The 27154-nt window shown below is 45.1% G+C and overlaps 1 protein-coding gene and 1 pseudogene across 1 annotated transcript in view; one reads left to right on the forward strand and one right to left on the reverse strand.

Annotated features, from left to right (window-relative positions):
* Positions 1-27154, forward strand: part of KIAA1217 (KIAA1217 ortholog) — a 278742-nt gene that overhangs the window by 27338 nt on the left and 224250 nt on the right.
* LOC105090613 (transmembrane protein 134-like) lies at positions 12400-12961 on the reverse strand (annotated as a pseudogene).

Here is a 27154-nt window from a genome sequence, read left to right on the forward strand (position 1 = left end):
TAGGGTGGGGGTAATGGTTGATAAAAGTCATTTTTAAAGCGTGCTTTAAGAAGGAAAGCTCACTTTGGTGGTACAAGGTTTTCTGTTTGCCTCAGTCACTAGCAAGACTGAGTAAACAGTCTTGCCAGCGTTATGGGTGTGATAACCATCACTGGAGGTAGCTGTGTATCTGTGAAGTTGACTTAAAGGGGTTAGTTTGGGGCCATCAGGCTGCGATGTGAGTAGTTAGGTCCACCAAGCTTAAAAAGCGAAAATCATATCTTGTCACTTTCATACGCTGCATAAGGTGCAAACAGAGCTAAGAATAATTTAAAGATACCTGTGTAATGAGAACTTGGGCGTTTGAAACCAAAACTGTTTAGGAACAAAGTGGACAGGATTTCAGATATTTTAAAAACTGACTAATGTGTGAGAAAGAGAGCCTCCTGAAATTTGGCCGTCAGATAATGCGGATTAGCACCAGAATTGATACTCATATTAAATCGTTGGGTTACCGCAGTTACTGCAGAAAAGTCGAGGGGCAGAAACTATGGCCCTAACATCAGAATGCCTGGGTGTTGAATCCTAGCTTCACTGCTTCCTTCCTGGGTAAGCTTAGGAGAGTAAATTCATGTCCTGAAGCCTCAGTTTTCTCCTCCATTCATGAGATGGGAGTGATAATAGTGGCATCGTGAGGATTAAATGACAAACTATACATAGCGTAGTTCTCGGACTTAAGTTCCATGTGTTAGCGATTGTTTTTGTTTACTCCTCATTGGTACTGAGCTGTTTGTAAAGTGTTTTCACACCTTTTACTTCATCTTACCATTGCAACAGCCCAGTGAGATTAGCAGAATCTTTTAATCCCCACTTTACAGATGAAGAAACCGTGGCTCAGAGAGCTGCTGAAACACACAACACAATAAGCTGTCCTCCATTTCCTATTAGTTTTTTCTCCTTTTAGGAATCCAGGTGAAAAAAATTAATGTACTTCTGAAATAACTCCCAGCGGCAACTGTAAAGTAATTAAAACACAAACTGTTAAGTATGTCAGAGGAGCTAGGGTATTCGTGTTTTTACATTAATTATATTTGTGACACTTTTTCTAGAGAGACAAGAGAAGTGATATTAATTTTTTTTTACTGGCACCTACTGATAGGACACTATCATTTCCCAGGCTTGCAGTTTTAACTCTGAACTCACTGCGATGTTTCTGGGCCCTGCAGGAAGAGTCAGGGAGTGAGGTTTTACTGTTACCTGAGCAGGAAACCAAGACACCAAGAGGCTGTGGGAATGGCCACAGGGGGCGAGGGCTTAGACACGCTGTCTGTTCTCCTTTGTATTCTCGACTTTGACACCTCCCTTCATTGTCCACTTCTCAGACCGAAACAGCTCATAATTATATTCTCCATCCATTGTATGTCAGGGGCAAGTATGTTTTTCATTGTGTTATTTTTAATAACACAGGGGCTTCCAGCCAGAGAAAACACTCCGTTAGTCCCAGGGTTTTCCTAATGGCTTGTTCAACTTTTCCAAGTGGTCCACAGCAGACTGCCCAGAATTATTGAGGTTCCACACCCCTGAAAGAAGGCTCTTAGCAGGAGTGTTGGGCAGACTCCGAGTGGGATGCTAAAGGCATTCTGATCTCTGAGCTGCTGAGGGGGAACTCATTCTGTCCCAGATAATTAGTTCAATGTGGTCATCTGACAGCATCAGCTGGGTGGCGGGCTCTGGTGCACGGCGCTGGTTTGGGACTCTGGAAAGAGCACTGGTTATCTCAAGGGCAGATCTCTGAGTCTGAAAGCTAAGATTGGTTTCATTCAAAGTTTCAATTCCAAGTATGAACCACCCTGCTACAAGTTTAAAGTAGAAATGAGTCATGGGTTCAGTCCTTGAGGCGTCAGGGCTCTGTAGTGTTGGATTTTTACTGCTTCTCGGCCTGTGCACGCGTGCGCGGACATGGCCTCAAATGACTATAGCCAACAAGTAACCCAAAGCTATGGGGCCTACCCTACCCAGCCTGGGCAGGGCTATTCCCAGCAGAGCAATCAGCCCTACGGACAGCAGAGTTACAATGGTTATGGCCAGTCACCGGACACTTCAGGCTATGGCCAGAGCAGCTATGGTGGTTCTTATGGACAGACCTAGAACACAGGCTATGGCACACAGTCAGCTCCCCAGGGTTATGGCTCAACTAGTGGCTATGGCAGCAGCCAAAGTTCTCAGTCATCTTATGGGCAGCAGTCCTCATACCCTGGCTATGGCCAGCAGCCAGCTCCTAGTAGCACATTGGTACTCAACGAGCAGACTTTAATCGGGGTGGTGGCAATGGTCGTGGAGGCCGAGGGCAAGGAGGACCCATGGGCCGTGGAGGCTTTGGAGGTGGTGGCAGTGGTGGTGGTGGTAGCCGAGGAGGATTCCCCAGTGGCGGTGGTGGTGGCGGAGGACAGCAGCGAGCTGGGGGCTGGAAGCGTCCTAATCCTACGTGTGAGAACATGAACTCCCCCAGCAATCCCTTTCCCTCTCCATTTTCTTGCCTCAACTGTTTCTTAAGCAGGGGAACCATAATTCAGTGGAAGCTCAAATTCCTCGGGCCTGAGTTAGGGCTTTGTTTTTATTCTGAATTGTGGGGCACCAAGGCCAGGCTCTGAGTCTGAATTTTGGCCATTTGGTATTTCAGGGTGAAGTTTCTTTGTAAGTCGTTTCAATACAGCTTGCTTTCTCATAAACTTCCTGATGTACACATTTAACTTGTAGCTTGATGAGAGAAAATATGGGGGAGAAGGATTTTGTTTTTTTCTGGAAGGTGGGCAGGATTCTGAAGTTACCAAATCTGCCCTCCCCTGTAGGACCAAAACAAGTCCTCCTTGGTTTATGCGGACGGTTGTGTGACATCCGGGCAACTGGAGGCCTTGGGACTGTGGGCCACGGTGGAAAGGATGGAATTCCAAACACACTTGGGAGGGAGGGACAAAGGATGGAGACTGCTTTTGCATCCAGACTTCCGGACAGCAGGAAGAATTTTGAACTACTCCTTTGTATGAAAGCCAAGAGGAAATATAAGCTATTACATAGTTGTGGAAATACTTCTCTGGAGATCTTATGGAAAGGAGCATACAGCTGATTGTATATGATGACATAGGCACAGTCCGTCCAGGGTAAAGGCAGGTGACAGCTTTTGTGGCCCCGTCCGGACCTAGGATTTTATACTGTAGTTTCAACTCACATGTGGTGCCCTTAACTTCCACTCCTGCTCATTTGCTCAAGATTAAAGCAACAGAAGTGATGACGGGTTTCCCACTAGCATTTTTACTAGGGCTCCCAAATGCAGGTGATCACGTTGGTTCCTAGAAACCTGATGGGGGGACTGTCCTTGTAGCTGTGGGTCCTCCCTGCCTGTTTGCCCTGCTCTGGGATCTGCGCAGATGGCATAACGACTGAGAGGGGTTTTTACTGGTCAATAGTGCACACTGTCAACTTATCGAAAGGGACTTTCTTTGACCTTCCTTCTTGCCACTTGGAAGGAAAGTGGTCTGTTGCCTCACAGACTTTTTAGAATGGCTGAGAAAGCAGATTCAGATGGACCTGTGGTCATTTGCAGTCTTTGACATTAAGAATGTTTGTAAACACTACTCAGAATGTCACATGAACATCCCGTCACATTTTCACGGAAGTCATTAGTCAGGTGAACGTGCCACCATCATGCAGCCTGCTGCAGCCAAGGGACCCTTTTTTTTTTTGGTTGTTTGTTTGTTTTAATCTTCTATTTGAATTCTGTGCAAGGAAATGTTGCATGGACTCCCTCTACCTTTAACTGTAACTTTACTTGAATCCTTTCTCAGGGTAAGTTTCAAGACTATGAAAGATAGCAACTCCAGCCAATTGACTCATAAAGGACCATTTTCAATTTTGTCTTTGGGGAATGTGTGTGTGTGTATGTGTGTGTGGGTGTGTCTACAATGGTGAGAAGTGCACAAACTGATTTAGAGCTATTCTCTCTTCAGAACAATTAAAGTAGTGACCCCCATAATATATTAACTTGACCCCTTTTAATTGCTGTTTCAATTGCTTCTGTTTTCTCTCCCTGTTATGAACTTACTGCAGCGACCTGTGTAGTGGTGCATGTGTGAGCAAATCCGAAACACAAATCCCTAGATGTCAAATTATCGGTTTTCTACTGTTAGTTCACAAGCATTACTGGTGTTGATCAGTAATTGATTACTAATACCAGTTTACTCTGTTGATAGGAATATGGTAGTATGTTACTGTCCATTCAGATGACCCAGTTCTCTGCAGTCGTGACAACGTATGAAATAGTCTGTATCACTGAGGCAGACACATAACCCAGCTGTGTTAAATGAGCAGTGCTATTCATGGAGCAGTGGAGATCCTGTGATCCATTTATTTTTAAAAGGCTGGATCCCATTTGTATGAAAAAGCGTATCCATCTTCTGTGTGCTTATCCATCCATTAAAAATTTCTAGAATGATGCCTAATAAATCAGAAAGAGGGATGAGTGGGCTAGTGAGGACAGAAGCTTTTATTTTTGACTTCTTCACATCTCTACAATTTGTAGTTTTATCATATGCAGAAGACTTCCCTGGAGTATAGCCTGTGTTCTTGCAGAGAGGCCCTCCATTCCCAGGTAGCCTGAGAAAGTAACTTTCTCCACCTTGACTTTCCCGTCTTTTGAGACGGAGAAGGATCTGCACTCTGAGTGAGTTGTCCCTTGAAGAAGGAAGTGGTTTTCCCCTTCTCCTTTGTTGGAGCAGTCTCTGCTGATGACATCAGTGGTTTCACTCCCTCCAGAATCTTCCCTAAACCATTTCATTCCAATCACGATCCCAAAATACTAAATAAATGCTGTTTGGGGTTCTGAGCCTCAGGTGTTTGGATTAAATATGCTTAAGGTGCCTGAACTTGTCACCAAAAGCACTAAATCCACCTTTCCTTGGTCACATCATCCCCTGACCCATCGTATAAAACATTCACTTCACGGTCTCATGAAAATACAACCAAATGTCACCCCTTACCAGTTTCAGGGGATCCGTTTGCAGTAAAGGGTACTTAGGCTTTTATGTTAAGTCTGTAACTCTAGAACTCTGATTCAGTCTCCTTGATGAAAAAAAAAAAAGCCCTATTTTTATATACAGAATATCTCTATTTGAAAAGACTTTTACAACAGGACAAATTGAGAACAGAAGGCATCCTGTCGGAGGTGCCTTCTAAAAGAAAGGAAACAACATTTTTTAATGTTCCCAAATCACTGAAGAAAGCTTTAGACATGATTTTAAACTCCAGCTTCTTTTTAATTCAGATGGCCAGGATTCATTAAAACCGCAAGTGATGAAACCGTTCCTTTCACACAAATCAGTATGTATCTCCACTGTAATTAGATTTTCTTCATTTCTCCTTCTCAAAAGCTACTTTTGAAACATCACATTCTTTCCCAGACATATTCTTTTTTTTTTAACTTCATAAAATACAATGTTTCTGCAGCTAGCCGCAAATATTTGCAAAAAGAAACCTATATAAAATAAATGTCCCTTAATCTGGTATTTTGTAAATAAGCGTATGTCTGGCATTTGTCAGTTAACCTAAGAAATAATGAGGAATAACTATGCTTAGAGAAAAAAAGGGTAGGATGGTGGCTGTGATGTGCAAAACAAGGCAAGCTATAATTTAAGCAATTGCATTAAAGAGAAGGTAATTACTGAAGCCTGGGGGTGGTGGCAGGTCACTTTTAAGCCTAATTGAACTTTTTCTGTATCATTAAAAAAAATGGACCAAACTTCAGTATCATGGGGTAAATACAATATTTTCTTCCTCCAAATTTTAAATACCACTGGCTTTTTAAGATACATAAAAATCTCAAATGCCAACACAATACAATAAAAAAAAAATTTCCCTGTATGCAGTCAAACCGCGGCAAATAAGTCCATTCTGATGGCCACAATTATTGCGTATTATATGTGGAAACTTTCACACAAGTTATAATCCTCTAAAAAACCCTATGAACCTGTGTAGAAACATACATCTGAGTAAGGAAACCAAGGCTCAGAAGAATCTAGAGTTGAGTCCTTAGGCAACAGAGCTGGGATTTGAACCCAGTGGTTCTGATGCAAACCTGCGGCATTTTCCTGGGCTCCCTAAGAGGTTCCGTATGAGAAGTGCTGTTCCTTGTACAAGGCGGGATGTCCAGGCAGTACAGTCACACGGGGAAGGGTTTATACCCATAGCCTCACACTCTCTTTCCCACCTCCTACCTTTTTTGCCATTTCAACATTACGACAAAGGGTGGACTTTGAGGAACCTGAGGGGTTGGAACGGTGGTCCGTTTTGCTGCTTATTTGCAGTTTTTCTGAAGTCCAGCCTGGAGCAGGCTCATCAGGAAAGCACTCAAGAAGCAACCATCCTCCCGGCATTATAGGGAGAAGCTTCATCTGTCCATCAAATTCCTTCCTTCAGAAACCTGTGCCCCTGTGAACAGACCTTTAGAATTCACCCCAGAGAAAGGAAAATACCTGGTGGTTCATAGAAATGAAAATTCACAAGACGGTGTGGCTCATGCCTTTTGCACAATAACCCCCAAACACGCACCCTCCCCTTCAAAATACTTCTCCGTGTGATTGCAGAAGTTCTCACTGGAACTGAAGGGATGAATTGTGCAACTTTGACAGGCCCCTTCCTGGTGCAGGCAGAGTAACTGTGGGTCAGAGGCACAGGCCTGGGGCCAGGTTCTCCAGACAGGCCTGCACAATGGTTTCTACACACTTTGATAAGCCACCAAAACTCTGCAGAATTAGGAGTTTTATATATGAATCACATATCTTACGTTACGAGGGGGAAAAAAGAAGATGATCAGTGAACACGGGGCTCTGATTCCTTTGTTATAATTTCTACTAGAGCTACATTGCAACCATTAAGATGAGGTGGGGTACAGATTCATAGGGTCATGACAGCCCCCGACTTTCCATCCCACACCTGTCTCCCTACCTGCCTGACTCCCATGGGGAGAGCCCTCATTTTTGGTTTCTGTAGGTTTGCTCCATGCGACACTCGCTGCTGGGAAGTGGGAGGAACCTGGCCCTTGTTGTTGGACAGACTTAGGCTGGGGAACTGGTTTCCCAGTTACTATTGGTGTGGTCTTGGGTGAGACTTGAGCTGAGGAAGCTTCCATTTTGCTTCTGTAGAGAAGGGCTAAGGTGTCTTACCCAGCCGGGTGGTTTGCAGATCAGAGACCTGAGTGTGAGAAGTACTTAACCCAGTACCCGGCATGTAGGGATGCTCGATTCATGGAGGCAACATCATGGAGACAATCTCACACAACATTTTGTATGAAAGGGTCAGTATCTACCAGCCAAAGTCTCAGATACAGGTTGTTCAAGGTGGGAGGGAGATTAGAGCTGCTTCAGAGAACACCCTGGTTGATGGAGAAGGACTTGGAAGCTGTGAGATGACTGGTCTGAGATAACTCTGTTATTTCATGGCAGACAAGTCCAGGGCCAGTGACTTCCCGCCAAACCACAAAAAGGCCTTGGAGTCTGGTTTTGAGGATTAAGTCTGTGAAAGTGCTTCTTGAATTGTTAAGTGTGAGAATAAGGTAATTTTGATTAACATGAAGATGATCCAGTGACACAGGATCATCAGATTTAGAAAGAATGAACTGTCATTCATTCATTCATTCATTCATCAGCGTGGATTGAGTCTCTAGGCCGGACAGGTCCTGTGCCAGGCGCCACTGCCTTCAGAGGGCTTGGAGTCTCAGTGGGGTGGGGTGGGAGGGGCAGAGGAGAAAACAGATGCAGGGATGGCCTCAGATGGAAAAAGTTCCAGGAGAGAAATAAAGCGGATTGTGTGAGGAGGAGCCCGGCTCGCAAACAGTGGGACCAGGCATGGAAGAGGAGCAGTTAGTGTAGGGGCCCCAAGGCAGGAAGGTCCTGTCTGAAGAACCAGGAGACTTGGGAGAGGTGGCCAGAGGCTTAATAAGCCACAACAGTGGGTTTGAACTTTATTCTTTGTGTGGTGCAAATGTTTTTGGAAGAATATAGAATATTTTTAGCTTTTGTTCAAATACTATTTCATGCAAAAGTCCCTTTGGTGGGAGGAGATGTTTAACTATACCATCCTCCCCTCCCTCCATCTCTGGGAGGGTCTCCAAAGGGGCTCTTTGGCTCTACAGGGCCCCTCATAATGCATCACGGAGACCCCAGTGCAGGCAGGTTACAGAATCCCAAAGGTCTGTGACTTGCCCACCCAGGATCCCTCTGCCTGGTGTCCAGAAACACAAGCCCATGTTCTTGTCATTAACCCAAAGGCCGAAAGCTGGGACTTCTGTTCTTTTTTGTTTGTATTTTTCCAAATTCTCAGCACTTCCATCTGCTCTCATGTACTGTGTTCGCTCTCAGGTCACTAAAATGTTTCCCCTCGACCACAGAAAAAGGTGTAAGTCGACGCAGTCCTGTCTGAAACAGGATACATGTGTCATGCGTCCCTGAGTTTGGGTTTTTCCAAGGATATCATGATACATCATACCTGTGCCTTTTCAGCTGCTCTCAACTGAAAAAAGAAATCATTAGCTTATATTTCAGTCCTACTCGGCTTTTTTGTTTTGTGGTAGTTGATTTGAAGTAAGATATTTGAGGTCAACAGTGGAAAGCACCAGGTCCCACGGGGAGCCCACCAGATGGCCCCCAGAGAAGGCTGGCTGAACCATGCAGTGTAGACAGTGTGAGTCCCGCTAACACCTTTGATGCTGGGCATTGTCCGCTTTGGTTTTGTCAGTAAAAATGATGAAAATGTTGGAAAGGTGAGTAGGTAGCATTCATTGCCCTCATTTTACAGGTAAGGAAACAGGCTTAGGGAAGTGATGTGAGTTAGGTTACCCTCGCACTTTGTGGGATCCAGGATTCTGACTCTGAGTGACCTCTGCACACCGGCTGTGGAAACGACATTCTGAGAATGGTCAGATGAACGGGGAGCATGTAGCACAGGTCCTGCCACCAGGAAATCGGGGGTTTGTCCTTTGGGTGGTTCTCGAGCCTTTGAATGTTGTGGCCTCCCCACTTCTTGATCCTGTTCTAGAAGTTCTGGCCTGGTGGGTTTTGAAGTATATTCACCATGACTGCCCTGCCTTTGAGGATGAAGCGATTTGACCAGTGGTGCGAGACTGTTGGCTGTTTGTGATGTGGCTCTTGGTGGCAGAGACATGATGCATAGATTTCGGTATGAACTAAGTAAAGATGTGTCTGTTTCTAGTCTGAAACTTCACCTGCACGTGAACTGCCCAGCGGTGCTGATGAACTTTAGGTGACCCCTGCACACTCCGATCGCCTCAAGTTTTCTTTAATGAGTGGTGGGCGGGCGGAGCCCCTTTGGCCAAGGGAAACATGGAAGAGAGGCACAGTCTTGCCCTGCATTTTGGTGTCCACATCCAGATTTACCTAAACCCCACCCCTGGTGCCTTTGCGTAGCTGTGAAAAACCGGTATTTTCTATCCGTGATTCACATTCCAAATCCTAGGCTTCCGTCTGTCAGGGGTGGGTCAGAACGGCTTCTGGGAAGGATGGGCCCGGCTGGAGGCCAGCGGAGTGTGGACGGGGAGGGCCCCGGACCCGAGGTCTGGGCAGGTGACCGCTGCACTCCGCTTTCAGAGCTGGACATGGAGCCAGCTTTGCACCCACCCGTGAAAAGGCCAAGCAAGGAAGGTGGCTTCTTGAGTTTCTGCTGTCGGGGGCCCTGCTGTGCAGCAGACAAGAGCAAGGTACCGAAGTGGCCCGATTCTGGGGGTGGCTGTCCCTCCCTAGGGGTCTCCCTCTGCTGTGCCATGCACTCCTGGCCACCGGGGCGGCTCACCTGGGTCTGGGCTCTTCCTGGCCACTCATTGCTGGGGGAGGGCCAGCGAGGGCCGTGGTCACTGCGGTTTCTTTGAAGTTAAATTGTGCTTCGGTGCAGAGGATGATGCTCACAGCAGTTAGTTTGCTTAACGATAATTAAGTTGCTTTTCTTTATTTTGAAAAATCTCTTCATTTTCTGTACAAAGGCAGGAGGCATTTTTCTGTGATTATAGAGAATGTCTCCAGGTAAGATGTAATCTGTCTTCCCAGGCGGGGCTCTGAAATAATGGCAGTGGGATCCTGATTTGGAAATGCCACCAAGATTAGCAAACCAAGTGTTTCTGGTTAAGAATTTTCTCAGAAACCTAAAAGAGTGCTTTTTCCTCCTTCCTCCTCCCTCTTTGTTTCAGAGTGGCTAACTTTTGTTAGGAGTCTCTTAAGACATGCATGGCTGCTTCAGAACCGGTCTGGATCACCTTTTCAAAGCCTGGAGGAGGTTTGGCATGTCCCATCTTGTTCCTTCCTGACTTAATCCCTACTCACAGACAGTGCTGCACTACCCAGGAGCCCACAGAGCTGGGACAGGAGAAGCCTCAACTCTTCCCAGGGTTTGAGAAGTTGACTGGCTCTCTTCCCAGGAGGAAAATGCTTTTAGGCAGAGCAGGCCACCAAGAGATCTTGGCTGAAGCTTGTGTTGGGAAAAAAAAAAAAAAAAAAAAGAAAGAAAGAAAGAAAAAAAGAAAAATTTCAAGAATGAAAAGCCCTAAACCAGGAATTCATTTGATGAGTCTGTCTCACGTGCCTAACTTCTCACTGCCAGAATTAAGGTGTCCTGAAAAGAAACCTTAGGAAATGTGTCATGGTTATCAAGTTTGATGCAGGGATAGGATGGAGGGGAAAAGAAGAATTTTCGTGAAGGAACTGAACCAACTGTGGTTTTCAAAACCTGAGTTTTAAGTTTTAATAGAAATGTTGGACAATACGAGGATTTGTCATATGTATGCATGTGTGTTTTGCTGTGTGTTTTAGCAGTGGAACATTTTGGTTCAGACTTCTGTCACCCTCTCAGTCTAAGAAGTTGATTCCCTGACCCACTGTGCCTTGTTCTGACGTCTTTGGGCCAAGCTGATACCGAGCTGGCAGCGGAAGGGCTGAGGGTCAAGGTATGGGATGTTGGGTCAGCAGGGAATAATTACAGAATAGGTCACACAAGGTCGTGGGCAGGAGAAAGAAGATGCTAGTCACTGACACAGAGAAGAGGGAAAGGCTCGGACCAAGGACTGTGAAGCATGGACTGGGCAGAGCAAAGGCGGTGGAGTACGTATAAATGGACTTAACCAAGGTGGTCAGGAAAAACACTTACCAAAGAGGGTGTGAGTGGAGTGAGGTCAGGAAATGCACAGTCATGGTGTTGGTGGCAATGGTAGGAAGTGTGATGATGGAGTTCTGTCCCCTTCCAGAATAGAGGATTTAAGAGCATTCTGTTTTAGAGAGGATCCTTCTGTTTCCACCTGATTTTCTAATGGCTTTTAAGACTAGGGCCTATGAGGAAAGGCAAAGGAAGCTATCATTTCTTAGAGAAGGAGCTGACCAGAAGCACCAGGTGTATTACTTGAGGGAGGATGGAGGGGCCTGAGAGGGGAGAGTGCCTTGGGTCCACACTCTGAATTCCCCAAGATAATCAGATCCTGGATCCAGTGGATCCCTGACTCCCTCACACAGTTCTAAGACCCTTGTTGGGTTACCACCTAGTTAAGTCCTCTTAGTCTTGATCTGAGAGTCAAACTAACTCAGAGCAAACTCTCACTCAGAGAATCAGAGAACACAGGAGCTGAAAAATATAGCCAAGCCCTCCCTAAGTGTGAGATGAGGTCACTGAGGCCAGAAAGCTTAGGTGACTTATTCAGGGTCACAGCTCAGCCTTCCTGAGACTTTTACTTCCTCCTTGAGGAATGGTCAGGAGAACATGGATAAGGCAGACTGACTGAGGAGGCACAGGTTGCTAGGGCACATGGCCTGATGGCACCCCCCGGGGCCCAGGCTCCTGCTTTCAGATGCTCCCCAGCCTGATTCAGACCCCACCTCTGGACTCTTCACGCTCCTTCGATGGGCCACACAGGGCAGCACCAGAAGCTGAAGGAGGGTCCCATCCAGGCAGCACCTCCCCAGGGCTCACGTGTCTCTGCGACAAACTCTGGTGACCAGCACACTCTGTGACAAGTGTTATATGGCACACACATTCTGGATGGGGAGAGGATAGTGATTGCAGGGAAGAAGGAACTATCACACACAATTTTTTTTTTGGAATCAAGCACCCCTTTTATTAGCACAAAATATCACCAACCCAGCAACCCCAGGGCCCGAGAATAAGTTAAGGCACAGAGCAAGGAGGGGGCGACTTTTGCAGGCCCGAAGCTCGCATGCCCCAGACTTCTTGAGCAAACTCCCCAGGGGACTGGGGGCTCGAGGGTTCTGGAGGGGCTTTTCCCTTGAGATGAGGGCCCCAGGAAAGCCCTCTAGGGGCACGAGGAGGCTGCACCGGGCCTCTCGGAGCCGACGCTGGATCCCGCCACCCGCAGGCAGTTCACATCTCGAAGTAGGGCGAGTAGAAGAACTGGAAGCCCCGGTGGCCCTTCATGGCACCGTAGATGAAGATCGCGTGGTAGACTCCCGGGACCAACAACGGGAAGCCAGGCACGAAGAAGATGGTGCTGGAGACACCCGGCGATCGGGATCAGCACCAGCCCCAGCAGTAGGAGCAGGAAGGAGGCTAGCACTACCTGGTGGTTCTTCTGGATCAGAGAGTGTTGGGTCCAGCCGCAGCAGGTGTTGTAGGAGCGCCGAGTGCTGCTGCTGATGGTGCCAAAAGACCGCTGGGAGCTGTGGATGGATGTTTGGCCAGAATCCCTGGTGCTGACTCCCCAGTCCGGCTCTGGAGATACCTGGGCTCCATCTTCATCGTTTTCCAGGTTCTGGTAGCGCAGCTGGGACTGCTTGTCCTCGTTGGCCACCTCGAACCGGGCCCGGCGCTCGAAATGCAGCGGCCCAAAGTGGGCGACTCCGCTGGACTCAGGCCCAGGGCCTGCGTCCTCCAGGGACAGCTCAAAGGCATCATCCATGCTGAACTGGGGCCAGGAGGTGCTCATGGCCCCGGACCACTCAGGTGCCCTGTGCCGTCGCCATCTGAGGCCGCCTGCCCCCACACTTGATTTTTTTATTTTGTTATCCATACCCCAAACGCAGATACACACATACAGACACATGGGACGGGATATTTGAAATCCTGACTGGCTTTGAAAATCCGAAGCCAACATTTGTATTATATTTAGGCAAATATAAAAAGGCAAATTTGCAAGACCTCTCAGTTCAGTCCTGGATAGGTTTTTCCTCCAATTGTCCAGATACTTGTGCTACTAAATGTAAAAAGGGGTACAAGTTGTTTATTTGATCGTGCAGTGTTTAATACCTCACACTCTTCAAATTGTCCATCTGACTTTATTTCAAAAACCTGAACACAAGGCCAGCATATACTTATATTCGGTGTTGAATAATGAAATTTAAATGTAAGTAAAATAAAAATAATATACTTACGTTAAAAAAAAAGGCAAATGTGTGAAAGGTCCAGGCTGAGCACGGGGACCTGTGGCTGGGACTACAGTCTATTATTGAAGTTGAGTGTTATGGTAACTGAAACGAGAGTGGGCCCAGGGTGCAGACAGCACTCAGGAGACATCCTGTCATCTGGGGGCTTACGTTTTAATGAGCCTTAGATGCCTGTCAGCATTATGTCATCACAAAAGTGATAGCTTTCTCCAGCAAGCGATCTTCCCCTCAAAGCCCGGGGCTCAGGGCAGCTCTGCAAAGGTGAACCACTGTCGGATTCTAGCAGGTGTACACGGGGGGCCATTAAGCTACTTCTGCCCCGTTCAACTAGGATGAGATTCCAGCCAAAGTCAGTAATTAGGGGACTGTTTTTGCAGGGGACTCTGGTATTTTTTTTTAATAGAGTGATCCGTCTGTGTGTCTGTGTTTGCAAGTATTTCAATAGGAAAATGAGAGCACAGATTTTTCACGAATTAAACTTGGGCGGTTTCTCATTGTCTTTCCTCACTGAAAGCGTGCTTGCCAAATTGCTGGGATTTACCCTAATAGGAACCCTGTCAAAATGGTTGGTGCTAAAAATGGGCCCTCATTGAGGGGTCCCTCCTAGAAAGTCCTGGAATCTGGAACTGAACTCTGTGCTCCCCCATCTCTGTCCCTCCGGGAGCCAGAGGACCCATGAAGATGGCAGGCTCACAGGGTAGCCTGGGGGTGGCTCCTGTGCTGGGTCCCACTTCCAACTGTCCTACCAAGAGGTCACTCCCAGGTGTGAAGGAGGATGTTCTGTCTCAGCACCTCCCACCTCTCTCATCCCTTCTTCCCTGAGATGGAGAGAGAGAGGGATGTGAGAGAAAAAGCAAAGAGTCTTATATTTCCTTCCCTGCCCCCAGGGCAGACCCCCAACACCTCTCACCCCCCACACGCACACACCCCAGGGCTGAGAGTCTTTCTCGTGTGAAACTGGATTCTGAGGGGCCCAACCATTCCATCTGTGTTTTGGCTCAGTCGCTCAAATGAGCCCAGATGTCTGACTTTAGAATTTTCTCATGGCTTTAAAATTTGGTTCTGCAGCTCTGTCCCCTGCAGGGGACTGAGGGGCCTTCCTTGGGTTTGTTTTCCTCACCCTGTAAAGAAACAGAAAGATTTCGGCCTGGTCGGGAGGGCCTAAGCAGAAGGGAAAGCTAGTTGGAATCAAAGTACTCTGATTGTGGAGTGATAAGCCGGATTCCGTGTCTGCGCGGTGCCAGCGGGAGAGATGGAGGCCGAGTCAGACCTCTTGGATGGATCGGGAAGGAGATGCAGCATCTGAGCAGGTGCACCCCAGGCAGTGAGTTTTCATCCATCTTCCTCGGACAGGCTCTCTGAAAGTGGTTAGGGAGCCGCTGACTCGGGGAGACATCAGGAAAAACAAAACAAAGTATTTGTTGTTGTATTCCTTCATGCCACAGTCAGCATTTGAATTTGTAGTTGAAAGGCACAAACATATTTTAAAAAGATGATTTGGGGGAAGTAAAAGAGTCCACTGTCAGCTCTATCTAGACTACAACCTCTCCTCTAGACTTTGAAATTGTTAAGTACTGGAATGTTGTATTCCTTACTTCGCCTCACCTGTTCTGTCTGTGAACACAGGTGTCCGTCCTTTACCTAGACTGCAGGACTGTCATGATGAAAAGAGAAGTTATGTTGGATGCACTGTGTAGGGGTGGAGGCTCAAAATTCCTCTTCATAGAAGAGACCAAGTTACCGAGCTATATGACCAAGTCACTCTTCAGGGTGTCAGTCCTGGGTGGTGGTTCTCAAAGCCACAGAACCAGTGTATCAAGACCTCTTTGGGTAAAGCTCAGTGGTAGATTGCGTGCCTAGCACGCACAAAGTCCTGGGTTCAATCCATAGTACCTCCACTAAAAAAATTAATAAACTTAATTTGCTCTCCCTGCAAAAAAATAAAAATAAAATAAAATGTCATTCCCCATATGACTGTTTATGGCTATGAAAGTTTATTTTCTAAGCTGGTTGTGTGGCACCTGCCTTCCAAAGAGTCCCGCAGAAGTGCATTCATTCTGCAAGTTAGCTGGTCACCTGTGCCCTGGTTTTTCTGTTGTTATTGTGGGAAATGGGTCCTGAGTTCTAATTCTGTCTTAGGATTAGTGAGCACTTCTTTCCCTGGCTGTGAGGTGGCGGGTGGGTGATCGGGTGATTGGGAGGGAGGGGAGTGGTACATGAGAGGGGAGCCACTCCTCTGTACTGTGGGTAGAGAGGCTGTGTTTTGGGTGAGGGTCTTCCAGGGTTGTCTGCCCAGGTGGGAAAAGGAACTTCTGAAACGGTTCTGTCTCGGGCCAGGGTTAGGGGCAGCAGACTCGGCCTGGGATGAGGGATGGTGGGGCTGCTGGTTGGAGGCAGGGGTGCAGTGTCAGCTTGGTGACTATCACCAGGGCCCTGAGGGCAGACTGGGGGCCATTGATGGCTGGGAAGAGTTGCAGGGCCTGCGGCTGTGCATGGTGCATGGAAAGGACATTTGTCTGAGCTAAGCCATGGGAAAAATCTAAATTGAGAGACCTTCATTCTTTCCAGCACCTGAGCCAAGACACAGAAAATGGCTTGGCCTTAGGGAAATCTAGTTTTTGACATACAAGGATCCAGTTTCATAGGAGGACGAAACTCCTCAAAGCTTGTGTGTGTGCAAAAATATGGATGTGCAAGGGTCCCTGCAGTGTATCAGGTCCATATCACAGCGTTCAGCCCGGGCTAGTCATCACAGTGGATTCAGGGAGGAAAAGACAGCAGACGACCCAGGAATGGGGTTGTTATTGAAGAGAAGGCTGCCGGAGATGTGTGTTGTCTGCAAGTATAGAAATTGCTCTGGAGAGGATTCAGATATGATTTCAAATGTCCAGAGAGAGCCACACCTCACAGGAAGGAAAAGACTTTAAGGCAAAATATTGGTTGGCCCAGTTGGACAAGCTGCTGTGACAAAACATTGACCTCTGTGACCGATTAGGTAGGTGGGTCATTGCTGTCTCAGAGGCTGGATGATGATCTGTCTTAAAGAGTGAATATCTGTGGGAGTCCCAGTGGAAGGGGCTCACGAAAGTGGGGGTTCCCCCTGAGGTGTCCTTAAGGCTAAGGTACCTTATTAATGTAGTCTTGGTAACTCTATCACGGATGAGGGCCAAGGTCCACTCCCATGTGAAGTGCTCCCAAGAGGAAGGCTCTTCTCTCTGGCTGTTGGCACCTCCTTGAGCTGAAGTCACCCATTCAGTCTCCCTGTGTCTCTGTCCAAGACACTCGTGATACGTGAATGTGAGCATGTGCATGTCAGGGCCTCGCCCAGAGCCTGGCACCCTCACAACCTCCCCCTCCCCCTTTCCCACTCTCCATCTTCCTCCTCCCCCCACGCCATGTGTGGAAATATCCACAGACAATTAGCATCTGTTTATACATTTAAGAATCCCACTTCCTGAAGAACCATCCACTGCTTCACTGCATGTTGGTGGCTGTGAGGCAAGTGTCTGCATGCAGGTGGCTTTGAACCAAAAAGGTGCAAAAATGCTAGCCCATTTGAGGGAGGAGAAAAAGGCTTGAAGAGAAAGGTTTGGGACATCCCACTGTGCTCAGCTCTCGTGGGAGATGCTTGCCATGCTGGGCTGCTTCGCTGTCCCCTGCCTGGGCTTCAGGAGAGGACCTAGGCTCTTACAGGAGGGACTCAGGGCTCTTAAAGGCCAGAACTTGTGTCCCCTTCCCCCACATCTGCCATCACTGACTCATCTGGACTCTCGAAAGGCATTTATTAACCTCTTGATAACTTGTGTTCCAGCCCAGGGTAAATGAGCTGTTCATCTCCCACATGTGTCTGGGAGACTAGCCATGAAGCATTTCTTCTTTTTAGATTTGAGAGGCTGTTTCCTTCAATGGCGTGGAGTTGTGGTCACAGTTCTATGGAGAGCTGCTAACATTTTTTAGTAGGAAAATAATTTTTGCAGTCTATTGGAGAGTAGGTTTGGGAGGAGCATTTAAGGTTATGTAGGGTAATCACAGACTTAGTGGCAAATACACTCCATCAGTCAGACACCTCACATCCATGCAGGCACAGGGTGATTTTTCTTTCTCTGCTGTGAGGTGAGCAGGCTGAGGAAAATGCACGTAACAAAGGTTAGAACTATAAGAGTGCTTGACATTGTCTCCCTATTTTTGTTATATTCTTGAGACACAGGGACAGGAAAAAGATGCCTTTTAGAGGGATCCGCCAGCGAACACACACCCGGGTGGTAATTTAGCAAAGGGTGAGCAAGAGGAAACAGAAACAGAAAAGTTCTGAGTTTATCCCATTGACACAGTTGTGTAAGGGGACGGAAGAGGGGACGGAAGAGGGGATCTGTGGTAACGTGTTGAATTTGTTATGCTTTCGAGGTGAAAAAAAGAAGAAAAAGAAAAGCACGTACAGAACATTCCAGACATGACTGAGCTGTGGGTGATAACATACTTCCTTCTTCTCCTTCAAAGATTTGTTTGAGGCCAGTGGGGTTAAGGACCAGTACTATAAAAACAGCACAAGGCATTTGTAAAGAACCAGGAAGGAACTATCTGACATGACATTGATTATCAGCAGTTTTTCTTAATTTAATCTGAACCTCCTATGGATGGCGTTGGCCTTGGTATTTCAGAGACATTGGTCATGGCCTTCGTAACCGATCTGGACTTGAAGACCTCACATCTTCGACCGTAAGTCATGCTTAAAATTGGTCACACCCAAGGTTTTAGATCCACCAACATTTCATTCAGGTCAAATAACAATCAGTGTGTATGAGTGTGGTCCTTTAGAAAATACTAGAAAATCATTTGTAACTGACAAGACTGTGACTTTCACCCTCAAGCAGTTTGCATTCCTTAATCCCACAGCCTCATGCAGTGTTCCATGTTCAGCCTTCCCCTTAGCTTGCTTTCCTGAGCTCTTGTCTTCATCCCAAGACAGTGTCTAAACAAAGACTCTACTTTCTTGAAGCAGCTCTCAGTGGGAAGAGTAGAGGGTGACGAGACACTGGCCGTCCCACTAGTGTTTTCCATCTTGATGTCTTCATCTGACCCATCTTCCTGTGAAAGTTCTTTCTTCTTCTTCCCTTTTGTCCTCCATTCACTGAATAAAGAGTTTGAGTGTCTGTTTCATCCTGAGCACTGTGCTAGGCAATGGTCAGACCTCAATGAACAAGATGCACAAAATTTCTCTCTTCACAAAATTTCTCTCTTCTTAGCGGGGAACAAAACATTAAATAGTTAGAAAGACAGTGAGTGTTAAGGAAAAAAAATGGTAAGGAATGTCTGTGGGTGGGATTGAGGGGTCAGGGAAGTCTGAATGAGGAAACCCAGAGAGGAAATCAAAGACCTGATCGCTAAAATGTATCTTTAGAGAAGAGGATGGAGAAAGCAATGCAGCTCCAAAGGGAAAGGGCGAAAGATGCTTTTTTTAATCCAGAACATTGGATGCTACATTATATTCAATTCCAGATCTGTGCATCTGTGAAGACTGATCATTTTTTATTGGTTTTCCAGATACTTCATCTTTTCTCTTTCTCAGATTAACATTACTTTTGACTGTTACACACTCAACAGCAATGTCCCCTGTGACTGGATGACAGGAATTCTATCCCCCTCCCCACCACAAAGCTGCCAGTGTGCTCTTGTGATCATGTGACTGTCATTGGAGGTGAAAAGTTTGGAGTAGAAATTTGTCAGCTTTGATTACAATGAGATTGAGTGATTTATGACTTTATGTTTTTCCTCTTCTCCATAAATATAATGAAATCAGTTTTCACTAAGCATCCACTAAGAGCCAAGAATTCATGTCACTGATGGGAACAGAAAGATGAATAAAGATGATTTGTGTTCTCAAGGATCTTCAGTCTGGTGGCAGAGACTCAGATCTATGGAGGAATAAATCTTTTGCGGGGAATGTGAGTAAGGCTTTGTTGGAATCCAGAGGAGGAGAGAGTTCTCCAGGTGAGGGAAATTGGAAGGACTTCAGACAGAAGGAGGTATTTGAATTGATTTTAAGAGAATGATAGACTGCTAATACAGCTAAACAGGCTTTTTTATAGAGTCAGATTATTTTTGGAGTTAAGGCTTAACATGAGTAACAATGCTTTAAAGAGAGAAAAAGCACCAATGGAAGCAAACCTGTTTCCTTTTCATCTAGGTGTCATATTTGGTCTAGAAACAAGTTTGTATTTTGCTCAGTGCCGCCGGCTTTGTCTAACATTATGCAACAAATGGAGTCTTGAAATTTGGGTGTGGGTTGGACTTTCATAAATCAAGTCACATTTCCCATTATCTTACATTTAATTAAAGAAGTGGTGTGTCTTCTGATTACCTCATAATTGGCAGTGTGGCTATTTCTTTAACTCTGTTTACCGGCCCTAAAGCCCCCTTCCCCAGCAGTTAATCACCAGTGCCCTTAGACTAACAGTAAGTTAGTAGGGGTGATGTTATTGGGGGAAAAAAAACTGTCAGGGAGTAGGGGAAAGGATTCTGGTGCAAATCATTTGTTCCCTAGTTCTTTTGGGTAGAAAGGTCAGTTTTCTTATATTGGATTTTCATGGGCGAACTAACAGTTCCTTGTGTCCAATACATCTACAGCCTGTTACATTTGAAATTACTCTTTAAAGTGAGGTGTAAAACTGCACTACGCTTTCTTCCTGCCAGTTAATTGACTTGCTAACTTCCTGCCAAGATTTGTCCATTTTAAAAATGATTGCTTTAAACATTCATCAAAAAGCATATAGCAGATTATACTCTGGCAGAAGCATGAAGGCTAATATTTGGATCAGAGCACTCACTCAGGGCTTATTACGCTGAAGGCAGAATGAGCGGGGTCGGTTTTTTTCTCGGAGAAATGTGGCTTTGGGACCAAGGGTTGTTGGTCTTTGTTCTGCGCAATCCACAGAATAGGCGTGGTTCTGTGATATGTTCAAACAAGGCAGATATTTATCAAGGTGCACTTCAAGAAATTGTAGAGTATCAAATGATCCCCCTCACCTAAAGATTGGGACCCCATGCTGTATAAACTTAAATGAACCTCGATTCTGTGGTTGTAAGAGACTGAGAGAGGGCCCCTCATCTCTTCCCGACATGTCTCCGTCTGCTGTAGGCTCATGCCTATGTCAGTACAGGTAGGGAAGTGTCTCCCCCACCGTGGGAGAGGGCAGTGGGTGATGGAACTAGAACTCAGGTCAGATTACTGAGTTCTGGGACTAGGTCAACCTAAGTCAGTGATCTGGTCTATTTCTCTAACTTCAGAAGGAAGGTGTTGGCAATGGAAAATCCTCAGTACACACTCAAAGGAGAATAATCAGTCTTCATCATCCATCATCTCTCTTAGTAAATCATTCACGTTAAACGGTGACCCTGGACCAATAACCAAGACTGTTGTTGATGGAAAGAGTAAGTTGGGTCACTGATCACCATCCCTTCCAGCTTTGTGACACTCTCATGGATTCTGTCCTAGGTGGTTCACACCCACCCCCTTAACAGGCTCCAATGGCAATCTCCTTGTTACCAGTGGGATGTCAGATCAAATACAAATTATCCCTCCATCATTTTAAAGGCACTTCATGTGCACACACTCCATCAAAACAGAATACACTGTCATTACATTACGTGTAGTTGGACATCTTTGTTTTTTTCATCTTTTTGCCAATTAGCAAGCATGAAAAATAAAGGTTTTTACTACTTAAGTTAAGCTACTACATGGTGGTGAAGTGTAGCTTTGATTTCTTCTTCTTAATGAGACAGAAGAGCAGTCCTGGCATGTGCGTCCCCCCCATTTCCATTGTAAAGGAATATTTCTTTGAACTCCAAACCACAACATATAGCTCTCTGTTTATTCTGCTGAGGGGAAATGGGTGAAATTGCCAGATTTCTATGAGAATTATAGGGTTTTCAAATCATTGTGGAGAAAATTACTGAGGTTCAGTGCTGATGGAAAAGACATATTGTTAATTTGCCTGTAATTTTTCTTTTAATTGGTACTTTGGTTCTACTTTCAAAGCACTTTTGAAGCTTTCTTTTCCAATTTAGCATCAACATTATTTTTTTAAATGGCATTTAATTTTAGGATTATTTTCTATTTTGAATGACATAAAACATAGCATTCTGAAGGGGAAAATATTAATGCATTTTTGGGTAAGGAATTCAGTTCAATTGAGCTTTGTAATCACTTCCCTCGGGATGCAATGTAGTGGTTATAGATACTAAAGAAATCTCCCAGTATAACCAAGCAACTGAATCTTGATTGAGATTCCAGATCATAAGTGCTAATTTCAGCTCTTACAATAACCATTTCACTAGTGGGCACTGTCTTTTACTGACAAAGAATAAGGATAATGAAATTGTACACACACAGGCCTTTTAAAAAACTTTCCCCTGTGCATCACCCACTCTAATGATATACGTACTTCTTGGCCCCGCTCCCCACCCCCCAGCCTCTTCACATGAGGTTTCATTCAAAAATATGACCTGGCCCCACACGAGATGAAATGGCCTTCATTGTCGGGCCCATGCCCAACTCACCTCTGATATAGGCTGATCACAAGAAACACAGAGAGACCAAGGCCCGTGGAGGTGCTTAGAAGAGCAAGAAATATGGTGGGAGGGGCTCTAGGCTGGGGAGGCAACCTGGCATTTCTCTACCCTCAGTTGTATGTCTACTGGCAATGGCATTAGAGGGTCCCTCAGGCCTCGTCCCTTCTCTCCACATTATCAGGGTCCCACTCCTGTAACAGATGTCAGTATGTTTAGGTAGTAAAATTAGATAAGAGGGAACCATCAGGAAAATCACTACTCACTCAGGGATGGAGGGATGGCAGTGATGCTCTCACTATAGGCCCAGGCTAGTGATGGGAGCCCCAACCAGGAGGCCAGACGGCTCTACTCTTAACAATCTCATCTATTGGAAAAAAGGTTCAAGTTTCATAGATGATGAAGTGATGTCTGAGATGTCTTCCAACTCTAAAAGTCCCCGAGTGAAGGGTCATCCTGAAGTCACACTCTAGGGAGCCCGACTTCACCAAGCCACCCTGTCATTGTTGAGAATAAAATATGGAGGTTGCCTGTCAAATTCTAGTCAAATTAAATGTATGTACACAAATTTTAGCCACCTTCCAGGCAAATTGAGATAGCTGTTAATATAGTAACAGATTTAATACTTGTGTTTGAAATTTTTTAATTATTTCTTTTAGGGTAAGTATTATCAGCCATCTTGGAGTTTTAGCAGAGATCTGTTTTCACATACTTTTTACTGATCCCTGTGACATAAATCATATTGAAGGGTTTTTTTCTCCTTATGAGTTATTTTCCTAGAGGAAAAATTCCTAACTTTTCTTCTAAATACATGCTAGAATAAAGTGTCCTTTGAAAAGTCTTAATGAAAAGAGCAAACATGGGAATAGCGTCCACCCCAATCCTTTCTTTGCGATCCGGGCTCTGAGAATGAGGCCTCTGACTGTGGGAGGAATGTCAGGGGACTCCCACTGTATAAAAGTCCACACCCTTCTGCTTCTAAGACAGTTGGTCTGTTGACTATTTATGGAGAACAGCCTTTGGGAAGAAAAAAAAATATTAAAAACGAGTTCATTTTCTATGAGTTATTTTAGCCACACTAAATAAATAAGAAAGAGAAGCTGGCATTTTCTTGTGAGATGCCTCTTCCCTTTGCCCAGCTCAGGGGAGAGAGTAAGGATTATGTTTAGAAACTGAGAAAGTTCCCTGTGGTTACCTTCCAAGAGATCAGACTCTCACTAACTTTTACAAAGTGGGAACAGGGAAAGAACACTTCAAAAATCATCATTGAATTAAGTATTACTCTCTCCTTCATCCCCCTTTCTCTAGAGATATTCTTAGAGAGTCCATGCCAGGCATTAACAGTCTTCCTTGAAGCAAAATATACCCTTGCTACTTTGATGTCATTTTTTTTCCTTTTTCAGTTCCCCCTTTTGGAGTACTTGAGGCAAATGATATGGCAGAATCTCTCACATCTAGCTCACTATCCCAACCCAGTGAGGATCCCACAGAAAGACCTTTTGCTTCCTTCTATGTGTGCCTGTCCCACACCACACTCTTAATTAGAAGCCCAGGTTGTCATTGAGAGGAGCACAGTGCATCCCTTTCCCTATCTCAGTTTGAGAATGTGAATAATACTCCCAAACCTGAACATTTAAGATCTGGAGCCAGACTAGAACAGACATTTAGTGCAGTGAATTTTCCAGGACACTGCCAATGAGTTAGAAATACATACTTTAGACAAGCTAACAAAAACCACTAAAATCTCATAAATAATAAGGTAATATGCTGTGTTCCACATACTACCAGAGTCATCCTCAACAGCCCACATATATATGAACTGATCTTATGCAGATCACTGGAAATTTCTGAATCAGGGGAAGACCTGAAGTGACTGAGGCTGATTTTCAGATAGGCCCAATAGCACTGGATACTTCGGGGGGATAATGAATGCTTTTCAGGACTTGGCGATAAGGAAATTCAGCTATTGATTACCTTAAAAATCTTGGAAATAGATTTGACAAAGTGGTACCCAAATCAGATGACAGTGGTTACAAAGGTGTCAATACTGGGTTAAATAACTTTTACTTAGTCTGTATTAAGAAGATTTGTCTGTTTTTGTTCTAACAACCAAGTTGTTGAAATTGAGCTTTCCATAAAAAATAGGTCTTGGAGAGCCATGGCAATGTGACATAGGCGGCGTAAGCACACTGTTCCTGAGTGGAAGCAGTGACCTAACGTTTCACGCTGCTTTTGTTAATGATCAGCTTTGCAGAGTGAGCACACATTCGTCTTAGTTTGCAGAACAGGGAAGGTTAGACTTGAGGGCTTGAAGTCTTAACTGGCCCATGAATATGTATAGTACACCTGTGAAATCTTCATTTCCAGGAAGCCCATTTTGCAGGTGGTTACGATGTGTAAACTTTTTTTTTTTCAGGTGAAAATATACATTAGTTTAGCAGTTTATCATAAAAATTCTGATTAATTATGATTAAACATCACAAGTTATAAAGGTCTTTGTAAATACTATCTATGTTCTCCTGTGTGAGCCAGTGATCAGAAATTGTCAAATTCTTAAAACAAAACAAAAAATAATCTGAATCTCCTTGGCTTTTTTCCCTCCAAGGCCTATTTTACACACTTAGGACGTTTTTGCTGCAATTTGAAAATTCAGTCAATTTTTGTTATTTGCAGTAGTTATGTTCTATAAAGTGGCTGCAAATACTGAATTAGAGAATACTGAATTAATTCATGTATACTGAATTTTCTGCAAGAAATACAGGTTAAGTTCCTGTCAGCCTCTGTTCACCACATTTTTGTCAACTAGTCAACACAAAGGCTTGTTGTAGGTTGTTCTGTTTGAAAACGCTTGTTGATTCATTAACATTGAACCCATGGCCACCAGCACTATAATTCATGCCTGAAGGACGCTCGTCTCAGACACATATTTTGTCTGTAAAAGATCACAGCCTTCCTGCCCTTAGAAGCACTAGACAGAACTTCAGCATACTCAGGGGCCATTTTAAATAGTGAAATCACCCCCCCCCCAAAAAACAGGAAAAATTCTGGCACTACATAGCCTGCAAAAAGGACACCTTTTTTATAGCATGAGCTGAAACAAGAAGGTAGATGGTAGTCTTCTTATTGAACACTGGCTGGGACCATGCTCTACCAGCAACTCATTGTTCCTTGCTCTGTGCATGTCGGCAAATGACTGCCGAAGTGCTGGGAGTGTTAGTTTGGGGGTCACAAATGAACTTGAGCAAGTGGGCGAGTTTGTAAGTGCAGAATCTGTGAGTAATGAGAATTGATTGTATAATAATACAGTGGTTTCCAGGGTCTTTTTTTTTTTTTTCCCATTAAGCTTTTGCTTGAGGTGCAGGTAAATGAAGTACATTTTAAATATCTCACAATTTTATTGGTCAGTTATACCTCAGTAACAAAAAAAGATTTGTTTTTTGACCAGAAGTTAAAAAAAAAAAATGCAGGTGAAATTGGTGCTTCTTGTCTGGCTTTAGCATCAGTGTAATTTTTTTTTTTTTTTTTGGCTGATTTTATTCATTTATTTTTTATTGAAGTATAGTTGATTTACAACATTATATTAACATCTAGTGTACAGCTTAGTGATTCAATTACATATATGTATATATGTAATTAAGTATATATATATATTCTTTTTCTTGATAGACTATTTCAAAGTAGAGTTTACCCACCACTCTGGCAGCTGGAGTCCTGACCATCACTTCTTCCTTCTTGCTTCTTTGATTCTCTTTTCTAACCTGTCCTAGACTCCACCCTCTGGTGAACTTGGCAGCATTGTCCGGAATATTGAAGGAGAGGTGAGCTGCCGCCCCAGGGCCAACCATTTCTCTTTCTGCCCAGGGCTACTCAGAATGTGGAAGAAAGTTGAACTTAATTCATAAGTTCAACAGCTTGAGTCCTGTTGATTTGGCTCTTATTTCTCAAAACTGTCTTTGATCAGGGCTGCAAGATCATTGGCATCAGTGCTGTTTCATATCGTATTTTCCATGTTATCATTCTACTCATTCTAATAATAGTACAGCCTTAGATGCGGTTTGGTGATCCTCCATCATCTTGAGGTCATTAAACAGGACGCAGAAACACAAAGGGAATTATGTGGCATTTCAGCTTTGATGTCCTTTGAAAAGGCAAGATCTTTTCAGAAGTGTAAAAGACAAAACTTAAAAGTAAAAGACTTCCAACTCTATCTGTTTCTGCCTGGTTTGAGAGCACCCTTTCCTAGTTCTGAGATAGCCACTAAATGCTGGGGACATCTGTGTGTGAAGTTTTTAAAAGCATTCATATCAATCATCAAATGTTTCATCCTCTTCCAGCCCCATTCCTGGTTTGGATAGAGTGAAAATTCTTACTTTGTTGGGGCCAAGTCTTAACTCTAACCTGATTAAAAGGTGGCAACTTTTCAAATATAGGCTGTCAGTCCCTCAACCTGGATTTGTTGCTTCCAGAGCATGGCTTTTCTGAATTGCTGAATTTACTTCCAATGATTCATGTGTTTTGAGATGGACCTTGGAGTGGCTCCCACACACAGTGGAGCCAGAAGGTTCTGTGGCAGGTCGACCATCTACGGGAAGCCTCGTATGCAAAGGGGGGGGAGACCCTGCCCTGGGTGGCTTTCAAATAGGAAGACAGAAGCCAGCCTGCTGTCTGTGTTTGTCCCGTGTCATCTCTGACTCACCCTCACCTGAGGCAGACCAGAGCCAGCACAGCCAGCCAGCAGCCAGGCCTGGACTTCAGTGTCCCCTGTTGTCAGGCATCGTGTGCTGACTGTACTTTGTGATGCTTGTGGATGCAACTGGATGATATATTTCTTCTGTCCTGTGGAGGCCTGGTCTTGGCAGCTGGAGGGGGTGTCGTGGGTGAGATGCTGCAGGGCTGAGGATGGGGATGTGGTCTCCTAGGCTCCGTGTGAGAGCAATGAGGAGTCAGACCCTGGTGAGCCACTTGGGGAAGGGCCACAGGCACCATGGAGAAGCATGTTCAAACCACAGTGGGCGCACGAAGGGTCAACCCAACCACCAGCCTCTGGCAGGTCTTCATTTTTTGAAAGACTGTTGGGTTGAAGATGGATTAGAGTTACTCTGTGAGGCCCAGTGCCCAGGGCTCTGGTCCTTGTGCCTGGGCTACAGGGAGAGGCAGCATTTGCAGGGAGA

Source organism: Camelus dromedarius, chromosome 26 (genome assembly GCF_036321535.1).
Source record: "Camelus dromedarius isolate mCamDro1 chromosome 26, mCamDro1.pat, whole genome shotgun sequence".
NCBI classification, from domain to species: domain Eukaryota; kingdom Metazoa; phylum Chordata; class Mammalia; order Artiodactyla; family Camelidae; genus Camelus; species Camelus dromedarius.